Source organism: Oncorhynchus kisutch, linkage group LG1 (assembly GCF_002021735.2).
Source record: "Oncorhynchus kisutch isolate 150728-3 linkage group LG1, Okis_V2, whole genome shotgun sequence".
Classification (NCBI taxonomy): Eukaryota; Metazoa; Chordata; class Actinopteri; order Salmoniformes; family Salmonidae; genus Oncorhynchus; species Oncorhynchus kisutch.
The window spans coordinates 55,494,208-55,514,588 of NC_034174.2; the positions used below are offsets into that span (position 1 = coordinate 55,494,208).

The 20,381-nt window shown below is 40.0% G+C and overlaps 1 long non-coding RNA gene across 1 annotated transcript; it reads right to left on the bottom strand.

The window, feature by feature from the left end:
• Positions 1 to 6,009: 6,009 nt before the first annotated feature.
• On the bottom strand, positions 6,010 to 12,300 carry LOC109891082 (uncharacterized). The gene is made up of 4 exons (XR_002255486.2): positions 12,073 to 12,300; positions 8,044 to 8,236; positions 7,740 to 7,783; positions 6,010 to 7,166 (listed from the first exon to the last, which is right to left on the bottom strand). It is a non-coding gene; the product is annotated as an uncharacterized LOC109891082 (long non-coding RNA).
• Positions 12,301 to 20,381: the final 8,081 nt, after the last annotated feature.

Consider the following 20,381-nt stretch of genomic DNA (forward strand, 5'->3'; position numbering starts at 1 on the left):
ATGCAAGGGGTAACTTTAGGGATAACCAAAGTACCCTGTGGGCCATTAGACATACTGAAACGTTGAAATTGCTGCCAAAGTGTTTTCCTGGGGCACGAAACTGCTCAATCAACCTTTTTCTAAGATTCTTTTCTTTTGCCTGTGAATGGGAAACAGCTGCTGCCTGTGGTACCCAAAGTGTCACTCCCTCCCGTTGATGTGTTTTGGCTCCTCACTTTTATGACTTGTACTGGCTGGGCCTGGTCAATGTTTACAGCCCAGCTCATTACACTGCTCTGAGCAGCTCAGTCCTCTATCATGAGAGCCACTGGTCTGACTTTGATCTACGCAATGCTGTTTACCGCAAGGTTTTGTCATTGAAAGTGTCTGAGTCTGCACAGCAATGTTCTAGAATATTGGACAATTGGCTTTCATACTTTCTTAGTTCTCTGGGAGGCAAACTCAGCAAAAAAAGAAACGTCCTCTCACCGTCAACTGCGTTTATTTTCAGCAAACTTAACATGTGTAAATATTTGTATGAACATAAGATTCAACAACTGAGACATAAACTGAACAGGTTCCACAAACGTGACAAACAGAAATGGAATAATGTGTCCCTGAACAAAAGGGGGGGGGGGTTCAATATTAAAAGTAACAGTCGGTATCTGGTGTGGCCACCAGCTGCATTAAGTACTGCAGTGCATCTCCTCCTCATGGACTGCACCAAATTTGCGAGTTCTTGCTGTAAGACTCTTCCACCAAGGCACCTGCAAGTTCCCGGACATTTCTGGGGGGAATGGCCCTCACTCCGATCCAACAGGTCCCAGACGTGCTCAATAGAATTGAGATCCAGGCTCTTCGCTGGCCATGGCAGAACACTGACATTCCTGTCTTGCAGGAAATCACACACAGAACGAGCAGTATGGCATTGTCATGCTGGAGGGTCATGTCAGGATGAGCCTGCAGTAAGGGTACCACATTAGGGAGGAGGATATCTTCCCTATAATACATAGCGTTGAGATTGCCTTCAATGACAACAAGCTTAGTCCGATGATGCTGTGACACATCGCCCCAGGCCATGACTCCACCTCCATATCGATCCCGCTCCAGAGCACAGGCCTCGGTGTAACGCTCATTCCTTCGACGATAAACGCGAATCCCACCATCACCTCTGGTGAGACAAAACCGCGACTCGTCAGTGAAGAGCACTTTTTGCCAGTCCTGTGTGTGCCCATAGGCGACGTTGTTGCCGGTGATGTCTGGTGAGGAACTGCCTTACAACAGGCCTATAAGCCCTCAGTCCTGCCTCTCTCAGCCTATTGCGGACAGTCCGAGCACTGATGGAGGAATTGTGCAATCCTGGTGTAACTCGGGCAGTTGTTGTTGCCATCTTGTACCTGTCCCACAGGTGTGATGTTCAGATGTACCGATCCTGTGCAGGTGTTGTTACAGGTGGTCTGCCACTGCGAGGACGATCAGCTGTCTGTTCGGGCTCCCTGTCTTAGGCGTCTCAAAGTACGGACATTGCAATTTATTGCCCTGGCCACATCTGCAGTCCTCATGCCTCCTTGCAACATGCCTAAGGCACGTTCACGCAGATGAGCAGGGATTTGGGGTATCTTTCTTTTGGTGTTTTTCAGAGTCAGTGGAAAGGCCTCTTTAGTGTCCTAAGCTTTCATAACTGTGACCTTAATTGCCTACCGTCTGTAAGCTGTTAGTGTCTTAAAGACCGCTCCACAGCTGCATGTTCATTAATTGTTTATGGTTCATTGAACAAGCATGGGAAACAGTGTTTAAACCCTTTACAATGAAGATCTGTGAACTTATTTTGATTTTTACGAATTATCTTTGAAAGACAAGGTCCTGAAAAAGGAACGTTTCGTTTTTGCTGAGGCTACCTATACACAAAAAGTGTATCATTGTCACCCCCTGATCTGTTTCACCTGTCTATATGCTTGTCTCCACCCCCCTCCAGGTGTCGCCTATCTTCCCCATTATTATTATTTTTACGAATTATCTTTGAAAGACAGGGTCCTGAAAAGGGCCATTTTATTTTTTTACTGAGTTTAGTTACAATATGTCATAATGGGCTGCTGGTCTATCACAGCTCTGCAGCTGTGGATTCTGAATTGTGCCTAAAGAGTTTTGATACCAGTAACTATTTCACTGGGAGGACAATGGCACCGGAGGGGATGGCTGCTGTTTTACGGGCTCCTAACCAACAGTGCTGTTTTGTGTGTTTTTTTGCGTTTTTTGTACATAATGTTGCTGCTAACGTCTAACGACCAAAAAAGAGCTTCTGGATATCAGAACAGCGATTACTCACCTCGAACTGGATGAAGATTTTTTCCTTTAATGAGTCCGGCGCGAATGATATACTGCTTCTCTGAGACCAGGCCCGAATCCCATTATTCGTGTGAAGAAAAGACGGGGGTGGAGATCGGGTGCCTTGTTAGAATTAGTCAGCAAGTGGGTTACACGCCTCTACCATCTGTTCTATTGGCCAACGTGCAATCACTGGAGAATAAACTGGATGATCTCCGTTCAAGATAATCCTACCAACAGGACATTAAAAACTGTAACATCTTAACATCGTTCAGCCATTCACCGAGTAATGGCTGAACGATGACACAGATAAGCTACGTCTGGTAAGATGAGGGGTGGTGTTGGTGTGTCTATTTGTCAATAACAGCTGGTGAAGGATGTCTAATATTAAGCAAGTCTCAAGGTATTGTCTCAAAGTATTGCTTGTTTGAGGTAGAGTACCTCATGACAAGCTGTAGACCACACTATCTACCAAGAGTGTTTTCTTAGCCGTCTATTTATTTAAGGCCATAAGCAAGCAAGAAAATGCTCATCCAGAAGTGGCCCTCCTAGTGGCTGGGGACTTTAATGCAGGCAAACTTAAATCAGTTTTTACCTAACTTCTACCAGCATGTCACATGTGCAAGCAAAGTAAAAAAAAAACTCTAGACCACCTTTACTCCACACACAGAGATGCGTACAAAGCTCTCCTGTCTCCATTTGACAAATCTGACCATAATTCTATCCTCCTGATTCCTGCTTATAAGCAAAAACTAAAGCAGGAAGTGCCAGTGACTCGCTCAATACGGAAGTCGTCAGATGACGTGGATGCTACGCTACAGGACTGTTTTGCTAGCACAGACTGTAATATGTTCCCGGGATTGATCCAATGGCATTGAGGACTATACCACCACAGTCACCAGCTTCATCAACATCTGCACTGAGCTAAAGGCTAGAGCTCAATGCCCTTTCCCATGTGGACAAAAGGAACACCTATGTGAGAATGCTATTCATTGACTACAGCTCAGCGTTCAACACCATAGAGCCCTCAATGCTCAGTGGTGCGTGCTTAGTCCTCTCCTGTACTCCCTATTCACCCACGACTGCGTTGCCAAGCACGATTCCAACACCATCATTAACTTTGCTGACGACACAACAGTGGTAGGCCTGATCACCAACAAAAATGAGACAGCCTATAGGGAGGAGGTCAGAGACCTGGCAGTGTGGTGCTAGGACAATAACCTCTCAACATGACCAAGACAAAGGAGCTGATCGTGGACTACAGGAAAAGGAGGGCCGAACACTCCCCCATTCACATCTACGTGTCTGTAGTGGAGCGGGTCGAGAATTTCAAGTTCCTTGGTGTCCACCACGCCAACAAACTATCATGGTCCATACACACCAAGACATTTGTGAAGCGGGCACAACAATACCTTTTCCCCCTCAGGAGACTGAAAACATTTGGCATGGGTCCCCAGATCCTCAAAAAGTTCTACAGCTGCTCCATCGAGAGAATTCTGACTGGTTGCATCACTGCCTGGTATGGCAACTGCTCGCCATCTGACCATAAGACGCTACAGAGGGTAATGTGTATGGCCCAGTACATCACTGGGATCAAGCTTCCTGAAATCCAGGACCTATATACTAGGCGTGTCAGAGGAAAGCCCCAAAAATGGTCAACGCCTCCAGTCACCCAAGTCTGTTCTCACAATGCAACTGGTACAGATACCGGAGCGCCAAGTCTAGGTCCAACAGGCTCCTTAACAGCTTTTACCCCTAAGCCATAAGACTGCTGAACAATTAATCAAATGACCAACCTGGCTATTTACTTTGCTTTGTTTTTACACTGCTGCTACTCGCAGTTTGTTATCTATGCATAGTCACTTTACCCTTACCTACATGTACAAATTACCCCAACTAACCTGTACCCCCGCACATTGACTCGGTACTGGTACCCCCTGTATATAGCCTCGTTATTGTTAATTTATTGTGACACTTTTTATTTTATTTTTGACTTTATTTATTTTGACTTAATTTATTTAGTAAATATTTTCTTAACTCTATTTCTTGAACTGTGTTGTTGGGTAAGGGCTTGTAAGTAAGCATTTCACAGTAAAATTTGATTTGATACATCAAAGTTCAAGCAAACTACAAGGTGACATATAATCAGCTGAATCCTCATCCTATCCTCATACTAAATCCTCATACCGGGGTTCAAGCTTTAGCCCCATAGCACCACCATCAAGACAAATGGGTGTGGATGATCTGCTTCTGTACTCCTTATCACGCTTGCCAAATATCTGACCTTAACATCGAACAGATCATGCCATTTGCTTTTGATGCATTTTGAACCATTTTCAGTGATGTTGACTACTTTAAATGTATTTTCTCCAGAACCGCGGGACCGTTGGCACCAAATGTTCTATATAGAATCTATGTACCCATGTCTTTTCCAGGACACTAGCTCAAACTATATGGCTGCTATGAGCTTGTGAACCTGCATGAATAGTTTTGCCTGTCTGACAGTGCCACCATGAAGCCACACTGAAACTGACTTTACAGGTTAGCTAGACTCATATCCCCGAGGGTGTGTGCCAAATTCCATGTGATCGATCTGAACGTGCTTGCAAATGTTGAGTCTTGACAATGTTTGGAACATGTGTACCAAGTTGTTACAATACTAATATCCTCATATACATTTATGTGCCAGGTCATGCCCACTTGAATGTTTATTGGTCAGTATTGTTGTTTGACATACTAGCCTAGAAAATGTTGTGTTGAGAGACTTTGGTTAATAGATGCTATATATCAAGTTTCATTCAGATCGGTCATTCTCTGCCAGAGGAGTAGCGTTTTAAGTGTTTTTCACAAAATTCTTAATTGGCGGAAAATTCTAAATGGCGGACCTTGTGGGTCCTTGAGGCAAATGTGTTCCTTGTGAGGAGAGGGAACTATGTACCAAATTTCCGGATTCTAGGTTTCATGGGGTGAGCGGTGGGGACTTTTCAGAGTTTGCATCTTCAATCACTTGTGGCCAATTTACATAGCATTGCTTGAGAGGGTGTGGCCCTTAGTCGTTAACCTTTTTTGCTCAACCTTGTAAGTCTTACCATCTCATGCGAATCTGCATGTGAATTTCTTCTTACAGAAGAAGAATAAAAAAGAATGCCAAAAAATACAATAAGGTTTAACCCAGCTTCGCTGCTTGAAACCCTAATAACCAATGCCAACAAATATAATAAGGTTTCTCGCAGCTTCGCTGCTTGAACCCCTAAGGATAAACTGATGAGATGGGTAATATTTTTGTAGCATGTGGGCTTTTTTAAGTGTAGTCATAATATTCCAAAACGTGTATGCTTATGCACAGCAAATTCTCAGAGCAGCTCAAGCAATTTCTCCAACTGTCTACACATTCAAATGAAGAGGACACATACCGGAGCCGCGTTGGTTGCGTATTGTGGGGAGGTGTGCATTTGGCCTTTGCTCCTGTGGATGTTGGTCTCAGAGCTGCGTAGTTAAGTCGCAATGAGACGCAGGACTATCCCATTTCAGCGTCTGTGGACTATGATTTACGCTTTCGTGGGTGCAACACAAGTGCAATAGAAACCAGGCGTCCAGTACTGCTGCAGTATGATGATTCACAGCCATGATCTAAACAAGCGCAGCAGTTCAAATGCGTTTAAATGTGAAGATGACTTCAATGCACATAAATAAAGTTACCAAAAATGTAAATAGAAGTTTATTTCAAAATATGTGTTGATTAGATTTTTCGTTACATCAATAAAATAAGTGTTAATACAAGCCATATGCCATAGAAAAATTCAGTACTAATGGCCCTCAGTAAATGCCTCGTAGTAAATATTGTACAGTTAGTTATTTTTTTACTCAAGAACAGACATTTTGGCTCCTTGAGTGCTTTTGCCAGTTTGTCTTTCTGAAAATAACATGTCATATTAATATAAAACTATAAAACATTTGTATTTCTCCAGTGCTAGTTTAATTTCTGCTGTCGGTCAAGTGATCACATGCATGCAATACAACACTGCTGATCATTATGAGGTTATGAACACTAGCAGCATCAATCTTTGAAAACCAGGTAGGGGAACACAATTTGTGCTTCTTTTAAGGTGCTTGCCATGTTTTATCAAAGAGCCAGACAATTTGACCCCTGGACTACTCAAGACAGTAAATCCTACACACTGTCTCTTTTACAGCACTGGCATGATGTGTAAGCTATTGCTTCATGTACATGTTTCACAACAAAGTCTTTATTAATAGAATATCATTGAAAAATATATATCCACTAATATAGGCTATGATTTAATAGGCCTTGGACTAGGACAACTTCTCCATTTATGGAAAGGTAGCCTACTTAAAGGACACCAAAATGTTTAATTGAACAGATTTGAATGAAAGGATCAACTAGTCTCTAGTACACCATTATGGAACTTGTCTGGTGCCGCTTTTTATTTGTTTATTTTTTTTACCTCATACGAGATAAATATTATTACAATTATTTGTAATGTCTCAAATTTGGAATGATAGTTGAAGGATTTGTGTGGTTTTAGGCCTACACATGTAGGCTCTGTCCTCAATTAATCTTGGCCATTATCCTCAGAAGTGAGACATCAAACAAGATGATATGATAAGCCTACTCATAGACATTTTCTCTCCTTGTGAATATGCCAATATTCTGTTATGTTTCTTTCATGTCTTCAACACCGCGGATTTCCCATTCGACAATAGCACACAGTCTTGAAAAGGCGGCAGTGGCAGAAAGCGCAGTACTCACAGCACACATTATTAGGGGTTTTGCAGCTTCCCCACAATGGCACGCAGTTGGCGGGAGGAGGTGGATGTTTGTTTTTGACGCTGAATTTGTTCTGTGAAAGGAGGTTAATGATTTAGCCTTGCCTGCACTTACACTAAGGGTACATCAATGAACATGAATGAATGCCATTATTAATGATGAATAGCCTACAACAAAGTATTAATAGTGTTCCCTTTACAATAGGGCCCTCCTTCGTAATTTCAGAAAAGTTTCTACTTTACGTAGGACCCCGCAAAGTGACTAAACTAATATTTAGATAACATGAACTTAATTAGCATACAAGCTATTTGAAGCAATTTTCACTTCTTCGCTAATATGGTCATGAATGTCTTTAGCAATAGTCTAGTCAATTTGTAAATGCATTAATATATTATGTATTCGTGTTAACTCCTGCATTTACTCATGCTTAATAATGTACCCTTATTGTAAAGTGTTACCACTTGACTCATACTTTTCGTCAAGTAGAAACATGCCTTCATTCACACTGAAATGTTTTTACATTCAATGTCACAATAAGCTTCTTCTTTTTTCACTATTGGCTATGTATATTTTAGACTTATTTCTACCAACTTATCAATATAACACAAACATTAATAATTTTGACTTATTTTCAGAACATAGTTACCTTTCTTGGTTTGTTGATTTTTTTCTTTGCCGTTTTGGGCAACTCTGAAAAATAAATGTATTTGACATATTTTCATTTCACAAGATTGGTGTTAGTCATTTTGACGGCTTTGCTTTTGAAGTCAACCTTGGAATACTTAAAATACCCAAGCAAAATATATCTGCATTTTACAATAATATTTCCTGCATATAACAGCAAAATGGCACAAGATATCAGCACATATCAAAGAATGGAGTGATTTTTAGCAGCCCATTTATTTTTATTCCACACACTGATTATATGCCAGACCTAATGATTAACTGACCTACAATGACGATGGGTGGAGCATCTGACAGGCTCCCATTCTGTATACTCGAGAAAGAAGACTTATTGGTGGATAGCTTGTCCTCCAGTACCATGTGCGAGTATACCAAGAGAAACCAGGTGGAGCTTAGACAGCTCAGGAGAAACAGGGAATTCATCTCTGTGTTTTTCTGTCGGCAAGGTCGGCCTAAAGACTGTAGTGAGGACAGAGTGTTAGAAAGTAGGCCTATGGAAGACTATTAGAGCCCATTTTGATTGTATTGTGGTTGTAAACATATTCATATCAGATAAAGAATTTGAATGTCACAATTTATCCAGCAACTCAAGCTTGTTATTGTATGGAAAATCAACTATAATTGGCACAAAACTGACCACATGCACAGCAAAAAATATACAAACATCTAATAATCAGCACATATCAATTAAAGCTTGACATAGATTTTTAAAGATAGATATCTAGATCAATTCTGTAATTGTATCCAACATGTAAGTGCTACAATGGGAACATTTTGAATACAATCTCAGGCCTTGGATTGTTTTGACTGTCCTCAGCATAACTTCTCTATATGGTTTCTTTCAGCTTGGATGAAGCTTTCTGTGGGAGCCTATACCTAGTCAAGCTGAGATGCTTCTTGCTTATGAAATTAGTTCAACTTTATGAAAAGGAAGTAGTCTCAATAATAGTCTTCAAATAGACATCTAGGGGCGGTTTCTAGGACACAAATTAATCTGAGTGCTGGACAAAAAAATCCAACTCAATGGAGAATACACGATGGCGCCGTACTGTATCGCTGCCGTCTTGCATGCTCCGACCCAACTTTGCAACTGCACTGTTGGGTAGGGCTTGCAAGTTAAGCACTTCACTGTACTTGTGCATGTGACAAATACAACTTGAATCTCCATTAAATAAATGCTTTTAAATCCTAGATAAGTCTTAATATGTGTCTGGGATACCGCCCCCTTAAGTGCCTTCAATACTTGTAAAGCTAGAATAAATGTCATGATTGATTAGCAATAGCATTTCCTCTAAATGTCCCCAGTTCCTTAATTTTAAATTATATTTGATTTGAAATCATAATACCTAGTTGTTATGAAATTTACAAAAGACTGAGGTTAACAGTTACAGGAAATTAACATAAAGACATTTCAATCTGGATGATCATGGTTGGACATGTTCACTGAAAATTATATCCCACATAGGGTTATAATCATATACAAAGTGTTATCTGAAGTAAAATATTCACAAACAAATCAAATCAAAGCTGTCTAACATAAATCAATTGAATCGTGTGGTACTTATTAAATACCCTGTACAGTTTGAATTGTATTGCCATGAATTTATATGAAGAAAATATACCATTAAAAAATAAGATAATTTAATGTATGTCAAAGTTAAATTAATGAGCTCAATTTAAGATGTGAAATTTTCAATTAAATTAATTGGTTTAAATTATCTTTACTCTGCAGGTAATTTGCATTATTTGCCCCATATGCTGTTTGAGACCCCCAAAAAACAAGGAATGCATGCAAAGCCTTTTGCTTTTTATATAATCTTAATTATCTATTATAAATAGTGTCCACCATACAAAAAGCATTTTAAACCGTTCATAATATGTATGATGAAATAGCTTTTTGACCAGAGTTTAATAGTACATTTTTTGTGACCCAATTTTTTTTAATTTAGCCTTTTTTTCATTGGGGTGGTAGATAGAGGTACATAAACACAAAGTATTGATCATCATGATCATATTATGTAGTGAAATGTTGTATTATTAAAGGAAAAGAAAAAAACAGAAGTGAGCCTTCACCCCCAATCTCATTCCCCCAACCCCACCCATCCAACATGTCTTCCCCTCTGCATACCACCCCTTCCCCATGGTCCTGAAAGCAAAAAAATGTGTGTATATATATTTTGTTTGTATGTGTTGGGCTTTAGCGGAGATTATTCATTACAGAGTCAAGTGTATTTGTCCAGGCCTCAATTGTTCCTTGACTAGCGCCATTCATTCTCGCTGTTGATATTTCTAACGTTACAACTTCTAATAGTAACTGTATCCACTGGCGAATTGGGAGAGAGTAAGTTAAATGCCCTCTAATAGCCAACATCTTTTTTTTGCGGCAGTGCTGCCAGCCAGCAGTAATCGTCCCTGATTCATTTAGATACAAGGAGCTCTCATCGTTAAGTAACATATTAGATGCAACGCACTGAATATTTACATTCATGCACTTCTAACTGCAGGGCACTCCCACATCATATGAAGGAATGTGCCTACCTGATTTAGGGGACACAGTGAACATTTGAGGCCAATTTCACCGTAAAACATTTCCTTGGTTTTAAATAAATTCTGTGAACAAACTTCAAATGTATAAATTGATGGTTCGGATTATTGGATGCCAAGGTCATATTTTTCCATATACTGTTCCAATTAAAGGGTTGTTCAGATTCACTTAGATCTGTGGACCATACTTTTTTCCTCACAACAGACTCCAATGCTTCCCACATCCTTTGAGTGGTGGAGCATTTTTGATACATACGGGAAACTGTTGAGTGTGAAAAACCCAGCAGAGTTGTAGTTCTTTACACAAACCGGTGCACCTGGCACCTACTACCATACCCCGTTCAAAGGAACTTAAATATTTTGTCTTACCCATTCACCCTCTAAATGGCACACATACACAATCCATGTCTCAATTGTCTCAAGGCTTAAAAATCCTTCTTTAACCCGTCTCCCCTTCATCTACTCCGATTTAACAAGTGACATTAATAAGGGATCATAACTTTCACCTGGATTTACCTGATCAGTCCGTCATGGAAAGAACATGTGTCCTTAATGTTTGTACCCTCAATGTATATTATAGAGATTAGTATTTTCGTGAGCCCAAATATAAATATAGAAAAAATGAGTTGTCTGGTAATGTGTATGTGCCTTTCAAATCATGGAATGTTTTTAAACCATTACTATCCATGATATCAGCAAGGGTACGGATGCCATATTTGGACCATTGGTGGATGCAAAAGGCTGCCCTACAGATCGCAATATTGGAGTATGGGCATGCCATTTTGATGGCATTTTCAATTTTGCGCCAAATAGAGATTGTGTGAGCAATAATCGGATCAAAGCTAGTTTACATTGTTTAAGGGATGAAGACTTTTAAAGAGATTTAGAGAGATGTATTAACATTATTTAAGGAGTAGTATTAATTTGACAAAAGTGCTGCATTGATTTTGTGTCACATGTCAATGCTAAATTTGCTATTTTTTTTATTTTGCTGTCAGTATTAATGGTTTTACTTTTGTACGTCCACATAAATATTTTAATTGGAAATTCGTTTAATTGGAAATGTCAATTATCAGTTAATCTTACTTCTCTCATCATTGATTTTATTGACATATTTCAGCTATTTTAATGTTACTCCTTAATCACTATTGATAAATAAAATTGTTTTTCTTGAGTGTACTTTCAAAGAGCTGAGATTGACTTTGAAGTGCAAAGTGTAGCAAAACAGGTGAAATCAGTCATTGACACCGACATGGTGGCGTAGCAAGAAGATAGGATTGCCGTGAATCAAAAGGTTGCAAGTTCAAATCTCAGGTGAGAACACGTTGAATATGAATTACTGTATAAATGAACATGCTCAATGTAATCATGTATGTCAACGTGTGTCAAATATGTAAGTTGAAAACATTGTATGTGTGTAGCGAATTCCACCGCCTTTTTTTTGTTGATAAGATGCCCCAATAACAATTTCTAATTGAGACAATTTGAAAAACGCATTTTAAGTTGACTGAATTTTTGCCAACGTTTTCTCAAATTGTCACTAACAAAAAAAATCCTGTGGAACCAGTTACTTAATAATAATTAGTTGAAACAACTCAATCTTTTTTACAGTGTTAAAGTAAATGCTCTTCTTGAGTGATATAAAAAAAAGCTGAGCAAATGTGCAGTTTCATGACTACTGCTTTTGTTGGTTGATTTGTCTTCCATATCCTTCAAAGACAGAAAAGCCATTCAAGCTTTGAGTTACTTACCTCTGTAGTTTTTGATTGACAGGATCAACGTTTATCTTCCACTTTTTCCTGCAGGCTAAAAAGCTGCTCCTCACTCGTTGTCTGCTAATCGACAGAGAAATACCAGCCAGATCATGTGGTCGGGCAATGTTTAAGATATGGAATCAGGCAGGGGCGGATCCACATCTTTAGAAAAAAGTCTAAAAGAAGTCTACCAAGCAGGCCAGCCTTTTTGGGAAGATGCATGGCTACGCGCTGAGAACCAGTTAAAATGCATTGTCCTCTTTCGAAGGAGCCTTTGGGATTACTGGGCCAGGGCATGCATCTCCACGACAGGGTTTTACATATGCGTCAGAGGAGTTGCAGGATCTAATGTTTACAACTGTAGGTTATGACCTTTTGGGAACGCCTGGGCTTCATTATGTAAAACATTGTGAGTAGTCACATAATGAACGTAATGAGCGGTCACAGAAAGCTAATGCTATATTTTTTAAGTGAACAGGTGCCCAATAATTTTACTGATATGACCAAACTGCATTTCCCGGGATACAAATGGTAAAGTTGCTGATGATCGGCCTCAAAATCACACTTTATAAAAACACTGTTGTTACCTCATATCCCAGCAATAATGCCTTGCATAACACCTGGGAAGAAAACACTTAATTTGCTCAACTTGCCATTGACTCAAATTACCCCCTGGCCATTGCTCAACTTAGCCCCAAGACAAACAGTTGGACTACATTAGCCCACACAGCTACAAGGATGTACTTTCATGCTAGGGTTATGACCTCATATTGAAGCTTATAGAGACCCCAACTGATGTATAGAACTATCTACTTTGATTTATTTTCTTTATTTTTTCAGATTTATTTAACTAGGCAAGTCAGTTAAGAAACAAATTCTTATTTTCAATAACTGCCTTGTTCAGGGACAGATTTTTACCTTGTCAGCTTGGGGATTTGATCTTGCAAACCTTTCAGTTACTAGTCCAACACTCTAACCACTAGGCTACATGCCACCATATAGATACAAGCATCATGAAACCTAACACAATACATTTATTTGATTTGGTGAAGATACATTTTTTTGACCTAACTTGCCTACCACTTTTTCCAGACTCGTGAAATGATGACCTCTTCCTAAATATTTGGTCAGATTATTAATTATAGTGTGGCTCAACTTACCTCACTCTCCCCTACAGCCAAATCAATGGAGATAAGTGGACCCCCTGCTTATCATTCACACTCCATGGATAATTGTTATGACAGAAAAAGGGGGGTTTTATGCTCAAACAACTGGAGTAGAGGTGCCATGTTAGAAAACCAAAAGATTCATTAGAAGTTGAGGTGCGACACACTCTCCATTTGAATGAAACAAAAACTAAATTAAAACATTTGAAATTATTAATGATAATGTATTTAACTTTTTCCGAGAGACGATTGTAAGTAGAAATGCGAAACTCTGTAAATGTGCTCACTGAGGTGTAAACAATTGGGTATCACTTTGAAGTTGGATGTCACACACTCCAAGGGCAGAGAGCCATGATAAATTGTTTCATGCTGTTATAAAGCCATGAGGGAAAACGCCAATGAGGCATTGATTATAATAAACTCTGGATTTCCTGTCTCCTATTTTGTACTGGTTTATCCTCCTTGTCCAGGGTGTGTGTATGTGTCTGTGTGGAGGGGGTGTCCCCACGACACCTCTTCTTTAACAACATTTAAATGTCAAAACCCATTCTATTTATGTTCCCTTCACTGGGCTTGGCTAGTATATGGTCTTGAATAACACATTTCTTATACACAATTAACTTAAAAGGAGTCAAGGCAATCTGAAATCCAAGTCCAGAAATCTCTTACTTGACTACACGATTTAAAGGGATACTTCAGTATTTTGGCAATAAGGCGCTTTATCCACTTCCCCAGAGTCCGATAAACTTGTGGATACCATTTTTATTTCTCTGTGCTTTGAAGGAAGTTGCTTACTAGCGCAATTGCTAACTAGCGTTAGTGCAATGACGGGAAGTCTATAGGTATCTAGCATGAAGACGATACCCATAGACGTCCAGTCATTCTGCTAACACTAGTTAGCATTGGCTTGCAAAACTACATCAAACTTCCTTCACACTGAGACACAGAGACATAAAAATGGTATCCACAACTTCATCTGACTCTGTGGAAGTAGATAACGAAAGTGGTGTAAAAAGTTACCAATGGTCATACTTGAGTAAAAGTAAAGATACCTTAATAGAAAATGACTCAAGTAAAAGTGGAAGTGATAAAAGTGATACCCTGAAAAAGTAGTACTTTAAAGTATTTTTACTTAAGTACTTTACAACACTGGATAAAGGTCCTTGATGCCAACATCCCAAAGTATCCCTTTAATTGGAGTATTAATTCATAAAATAATTCAGTGACAGTCCAAATTTTCAATATGGATCAAGCAATAGTCTTCAAAATAAACCAATCAGTGTGGCATCATGCTCAAGCAATAGACATTAAAAAATTCACCATAAAGTAAAAAACATGAACATTCAAAAACCTAGTGCAACCTTATTCAAAGGTGGGCATATAGTGGTACAGAGAAAGGTCAGATCTACAGTCTCAATTCACTTAAATGCACCAAATACCTGCTCAAATACTGCCTGGAATAACATTTGGGCATATTGTTTTCTTATCTATGGTATCCAGCTTCTCCTACGATATGACAGATGTCAATCTGCTTTGTGCCATTATTGAGCGCAGCCACATCATTAACCTCCTTGATAACCAAATGAAATCAGAATGCAGGCAAGAACATTTGTTATAGCACTTGGGCTACAGTCAGCAAAGATGAGGAGTTGAACCAATAGTTCCAATCTGTGTGCGATGTAATTTGCTGTGCAATATGCTTTACCAGACTGCTTTAACTCAAATTCCAAACTGTCCCCTGATGACCTGTTCATCCTCTCTCTCTGCCTCAACATGGGCAGTGTTATCTCTCTCTCTCTCTCTCTCTCTCTCTCTCTCTCTCTCTCTCTCTCTCTCTCTCTCTCTCTCTCTCTCTCTCTCTCTCTCTCTCTCTCTCTCTCTCATCTTTGAGCTCTGCAATAATCATGACCAAATACAGTTATCATATGACAAAAATGGCTGGCCTTAACAATGATGGGGTTAGCTTACTAACATGAATCAGATTTAGCTTTTTTTTATTAGCAAAATTATTTATTTACTAGCTAGCTGACTACATAATTCCAGTCTATTATGAATTGTATAGTGTGGTTAGCTAGCTAGCTACATAGCAGATCCTCTCAAGCTCTGTCAGGTTGGATGTGTTGCTTCGCTGCACAGCTATTTTCAGGTCTCTCCAGAGATGTTAGATCAGGTTCAAGTCCAGGCTCTGGCTGGGCCACTCAAGGAAATTCAGAGACTTGTCCTGAAGCCACTCTGTGTTGACTTGAAAAGGGGGTTGTTGTCCTGCTGGAAGGTGTACCTTTGCCCCCAGTCTGAGGTCCTGAGCACTCTGGAGCAGGTTTTCATCAAGGATCTCTCTGTACTTTGCTTTGTTGATCTTTCCCGTGCTCCTGATTAGTCTCCCAGTCCCTGCCGCTGAAAAATATCCCCACAGCATGATGCTGCCAGCGCCATGCTTCACCGTAGGGATGGGGCCAGGTTTCCTCCAGACGTGACACTTGGGTTTCAGGCCAAAGATAATATTTTTTCTCATAGTCTGAGAGTCCTTTAGGTGCCTTTTGGGTCTGGCAACTCTACCATAAAGTATGTTAGTCAAGTCAAGTAGTGTGTTTTTCACGTACTCCTTTTGCTATTCTCTTTTTGATAGTCTTCCGTGTTTTGACACCTGCCTGACTCTGGACTACTTTCCCGCATGCCTGATCATTCTGTCTGCCCTGACCTTGATTCTGCCTGCCCTGACCTTGATTCTGCCTGCCCTTCGGTACCTTTTGGACTCTGAACTGGTTTTGACCCTTTTGCCTGTCCTTGACCATTCTCTTGCCTTACCCTATTGGATTAATAAAAATGGTAAGACTCCAACCATCTGCCTCCTATGTCTGCATCTGGGTCTTGCCTTGTGTCATGATAAACTGACTGTTAGAACTGTTAAGGCTCCATGAATCAGGAATTGAAAAACTATGGTTGAAAGAGATGGGGCAAAAGGAGTGGCTAATATGTCTGGCTACACATTTGACTGGGTGACATGCTGCAAATTGAGAAATTATGTGACTAAACTAAACAAAAATAAAACTGTATTATGAAGCCAAGGTCAATGATATGAAATTAATAAATAATTAATAAATTAAACTATATCTTTAATCGAAAACCATTTGATTTTGCCAAATACTTTTATAATTATTTCATTGGCAAAGTGGGCAAACTTTGGCAGGAAATGCCAACAACGAACAGCGAGCCAGCATACTTATGCATAGGTGGGAAAATTATTGTTATTGATCAATAATGACAAACCTGGCATTGACAACTTAGATGGAAAGCTTCTGAGGATGGTACCTGTCTCTATAGCCACTCATATTTGTCATTTAATGTGAACCTAGAGGAATGGCTTTGTCCTCCCTGGAGGGAAGCCAAAGACCGTATGCTAAGATATCAAAACAATGCCAAATTAAAAACAGATCTTCAACATGTTTATAGAGAAGGGAACCCAACACCCACTGACACAAATGACTGATGATTGGTTGAAAGAAATTGATAAGAACAGCTGCACTGTTATATTTCAGTGCAGCCTTTGATATTATTGACCATAACCTGTTGAGAAAACATACACAACCGTTCAAAAGTTTGGGGTCACTTAGAAATGTCCTTGTTTTTGAAACAAAAACAAATATTTTGTCCATTAAAATAACATCAAATTGATCAGAATAACAGTGTTGTCACGATCGTCATCGTGGAAATGACCGGACCAAGGTGCAGCGTTGTGTGCGTACATTTTTATTTATTATTGATGTCGCCAACAAAACAAGAAACAACAAAAACGAACGTGAAGCTTACCAGGGCTATACAGGCCACTAACAAAGACAACTACCCACAAAATACAAAAGGAAAAAAGGCTGCCTAAGTATGATTCCCAATCAGATACAACGATAGACAGCTGTCCCTGATTGAGAACCATACCCGGCCAAAACAGAAACACAGAGCATAGAGTTTTCCACCCGAGTCACAGCCTGACCAACCAAACAAAGAGAATAAAAAGATCTCTACGGTCAGGGTGTGACAAGTGTAGACATTCTTAATGTTGTAAATGACTACTGTAGATGGAAACAGGTAATTTTTTTATGGAATATCTACAGTACATAGGCGTACAGATGCCCATTATCAGCAATCATCACTCCTGTGGTCCAATGGAACATTGTGTTAGCTAATCCAAATGTATCATTTTAAAAGGATAATTGATCATTAGAAAACCCTTTTGCAATTATGTTAGCACAGCTGAAAACTGTTGCTCTGATTAAAGAACCAATAAAACTGTATTCTTTAGACTAGCTGAGTATCTGGAGCGTCAGCATTTGTGGGTTCGATTACAGGCTCAAAATGGCCAGAAACAAATAACTTTCTTCTGAAACTCATCAGTCTATTCTTGTTCTGAGAAATGAAGGCTATTCCATGCGAGAAATTGCCAAGAAACTGAAGATATCGTACAACGCTGTGTACTACTCCCTTCACAGAACATCGCAAATGGTCTCTAACCAGAATAGAAAGACGAGTGGGAGGCCCCGGTGCACAACTGAGCAAGAGGACAAGTACATTAGAGTGTCTAGTTTGAGAAACAGGCGCCTCACAAGTCCTCAACTGGCAGCTTCATTAAATACTACCCGCAAAACACCAGTCTCAACGTCAACAGACAACTACAAATACCTAGGTGTCTGGTTAGACTGTAAACTCTCCTTCCAGACTCACATCAAACATCTCCAATCCAAAGTTAAATCTAGAATTGGCTTCCTATTTCGCAACAAAGCATCCTTCACTCATGCTGCCAAACATACCCTCATAAAACTGACCATCCTAACGATCCTCGACTTCGGCGATGTAATCTACAAAATAGCCTCCGATACCCTACTCAATAAATTGGATGTAGTCTATCACAGTGCCATCCGTTTTGTCACCAAAGCCCCATATACTACCCACCACTGCGACCTCTACACTCTTGTTGGCTGGCCCTCGCATACTCGTTGCCAAACCCACTGGCTCCAGGTCATCTACAAGACCCTGCTAGGTAAAGCCCCCCCTTATCTCACCTCGCTGGTCACCATAGCAGCACCCACCTGTAGCACGCGCTCCAGCAGGTGTATCTCTCTGGTCACCCCCAAAACCAATTCCATATTGGCCGCCTCTCCTTCCAGTTCTCTGCTGCCAATGACTGGAACGAAATACAAAAATCTCTGAAACTGGGAACACTTATCTCCCTCACTAGCTTTAAGCACCAGCTGTCAGAGCAGCTCACAGATTACTGCACCTGTACATAGCTCATCTATAACTTAGCCCAAACAACTACCTCTTCCCCTACTGTATTTATTTATTTATTTTGCTCCTTTGCACCCCATTATTTCTATTTCTACTTTGCACATTCTTCCACTGCAAATCCACCATTCCAGTGTTTTACTTTCTATATTGTATTTACTTCGCCACCATGGCCTTTTTTTTGCCTTTACCTCCCTTATCTCACCTCATTTTCTCACATTGTATATAGACTTATTTTTCTATTGTATTATTGACTGTATGTTTGTTTTACTCCATGTGTAACTCTGTGTTGTTGTGTCGAACTGCTTTGCTTTATCTTGGCCAGGTCGCAATTGTAAATGAGAACTTGTTCTCAACTTGCCTACCTGGTTAAATAAAGGTTAAATATATATATTTTTTTTAAACAGTGAAGAGGCGACTCCGGGATGCTGGCCTAGGCAGAGTTCCTCTTGTTCAGAGTCTGTGTTCTTTTGCCCATAATCTTTTATTTTTATTTGCCATTCTGAGATATGGCTTTTTCTTTGCAACTCTGCCTAGAAGGCCAGCATCCTGAAGTCGCCTCTTCACTGTTGACACTGAGATTGGTGTTTTGCGGAGGAAGTGAAGGCCTACTTGCCAGAGGAATTTAAAAGCTACCCAGACACGCAGGTTATTGTTGACGGCACCAAGCTTAGGTGTCAGACACGGTCTGCTCTTCCGCTGCAGAGTTGAGATGGGAATAGCTCCTTATCGACCGATCACCTTTGTGTTCTCACTTTATGCAGTGTCCATCAGCGACAGATACAGTCAGACATCCAACACCTTCTCTCCGATGTTAGCAGTTGATGTTATTCTTCAATAACACAGATCCTAAAGCAAATCAGGGGGAGAAAATATATTTATTCAAAGAGAACAAATCATAGTTGTTATGTTGGAAAGTAGGTGGTCATTATCTCCTGTCCTCAGTGTTTTCTCCACTGAACAAAGAGACAGGGTGTAGTTTATAACCCAACCCTAGCCTGTGGTTGACCAATTATAATTCCTTGCAGTAAAATTGGGCCAATGGCCAAATAACAAGTATCCCGTTTCAGGCTCAATGTATAGACACCAACATTCCCCTAGCTATTGCAGGCAGCATCAACCAGCTCTTCACTGTGGCATGCCTGCTCTCCAACTATCAGTGTAGAACTCTTGTCAAGAAATGGGTCAAGGAGGTGTGAGATGCAGACTCATGCGGTTGGTGTGATGACACCAGTTGTTTGCTTCAGCATGGAGGGAAAAGGAGCAAAATCCAACTACTCATCATTTATAATGATGCTGATGAATGTATATGTGATATTGATATTGACATGCAATTGTGATACTTTATTTGTGATACCATCATTGACATGCTGTTTTAAACCTTGATTATCAGTTGATTACAAAGCACCAGTTGTGAATAAATATGCTGGCTTTTCTACTTTAAAAGTTTGCTTCCAATTTAATCCTCCTAGAGCAAACCTATCTTGATTAAGAGTATCCTAGCCCAGTTGCACATATACACTGAACAAACATATAAACACAACATGTAACAATTTCGAAGATTTTACTGAGTTACAGTTCATATCAAGTAATCAGTCAATTGAAATAAATTCATTAGGCCCTAATCTGAATATGCAACTGGTGGTAAAAGATACCTTTAAAAAAGGTATGGAAATGGATCAGAAAACCAGTCAGTATCTGGTGTGACTATTTCCCTCATGCAGCGCGACACATCTCCTTCGCATAGAGTTGATCAGGCTGTTGATTGTGGCATTTGGAATGGCCTCTTCTACTCCTATTCAATGGCTGTGTGAAGTTGCTGGATATGGGCGGGAATTGGAACACGCTGTCGTTCACATCAATCCA